The 1,545-nt window shown below is 40.6% G+C and overlaps 1 protein-coding gene across 1 annotated transcript in view; it reads right to left on the bottom strand.

Annotated features, from left to right (window-relative positions):
* The window catches only part of LOC137344451 (diphosphoinositol polyphosphate phosphohydrolase 1), a 72,988-nt gene that overhangs the window by 10,575 nt on the left and 60,868 nt on the right, over nt 1-1,545 (bottom strand). The window lies entirely within an intron of this gene.

The raw sequence follows: 1,545 nt of genomic DNA, 5'->3' as shown, positions 1-1,545 counted from the left end.
TTTGCTTTGTATTTACAATTACGTTTTTCTTTATGCATTGGTTGGGTAGTCTATCATTTTTTGCCCAATACTTTCCTTCATTATTCATGGTTGCTTCTGTCAGTCATTTAAATATCATACAACGTGATGAGGATGGGAATTTTTTTTTAAAAAGGGTGTTCTCTAGAATCAGGAACCATCCCTTTAGATTGGAAAATTGCACGTCACTCCGCTTTTTAAGAAAGGAGAGGGAAACCGGGGAATTATAGACCAGTTAGCCTAACATCTGATGTGGGGAAAATACTGGAGTAAATAATTAAGGATAGGGTGACTGAACACCTCGAAAATTTTCAGTTAATCAGAGACAGCCAGCATGGATTTGTGAAAGGTAGGTCATGCCTGACAAACCTGACTGAATTTTTTGAAGAGGTGACTAAAGTAGTGGACAGGGGAATGTCAATGGATGTTATTTATATGGACTTCCAGAAGGCATTTGATAAGGTCCCACATAAGAGACTGTTAGCTAAGATAGAAGCCCATGGAATCGAGGGAAAAGTACGGACTTGATTAGGAAGTTGGTTGAGCGAAAGGCGACAGAGAGTAGGGATAATGGGTAGATACTCACATTGGCAGGGTATGACTAGCGGAGTCCCGCAGGGATCTGTCTTGGGCCTCAATTATTCACAATATTTATTAACGACTTAGACGAAAGTGTAGAAAATCTAATATCTAAGTTTGCCGATGACACAAAGATTGGTGACATTGTAAGTAGTGTAGATGAAAACATAAAATTACAAAGGGATATTGATAGATTAGGTGAATGGGCAAAACTCTGGCAAATGTGAGGTCATCCACTCTGGACCAAAAAAGGATAGAACAGGGTACTTTCTAAATGGTAAAAAGTTAAAAACAGTAGATGTCCAAAGGGACTTAGGGGTTCAGGTACATAGATCATTGAAGTGTCATGAACAGGTGCAGAAAATAATCAATAAGGCTAATGGAATGCTGGCCTTTATAACTAGAGGACTAGGGTCCAAAGGGGCAGAAGTTATGCTGCAACCACACAAAACCCTGGTTAGACCGCACCTGGAGTACTCTGAGCAGTTCTGGGCACTGCGCCTTCAGAAGGACATATTGGCCTTGGAGGGAGTGTCGTGTAGGTTTACTAGAATGATACCCGGACTTCAAGGGTTAAGTTATGAGAAGAGATTACACAAATTGGGGTTGTGTTCTCTGGAGTTTCGAAGGTTAAGGGGTGATCTGATCGAAGTTTATAAGATATTAAGGGGGAACAGATAGGGTAGATAGAGAGAAACTATTTCCGCTGGTTGGGGATTCTAGGAGTAGGGGGCAGTGTCTAAAAATTAGAGCCAGACCTTTCAGGAGTGAGATTAGAAAACACTTCTACACACAGAGGGTGGTAGAAGTTTGGAACTCTCTTCCGCAAACAGCAATTGATACTAGCTCAATTGCTAATTTTAAATCTGAGATAGATAGCTTTTTGCCAACCAAAGGTATTAAGGGATATGGACCAAAGGCAGGTATATGGAGTTAGATCACAGATCA

The sequence above is a fragment of the Heptranchias perlo genome, chromosome 27, assembly GCF_035084215.1.
Source record: "Heptranchias perlo isolate sHepPer1 chromosome 27, sHepPer1.hap1, whole genome shotgun sequence".
Taxonomy (NCBI): Eukaryota; Metazoa; Chordata; class Chondrichthyes; order Hexanchiformes; family Hexanchidae; genus Heptranchias; species Heptranchias perlo.
Note: the sequence above shows the minus strand (reverse complement) of the source record. Positions and strands in the feature narration are given on the sequence as shown.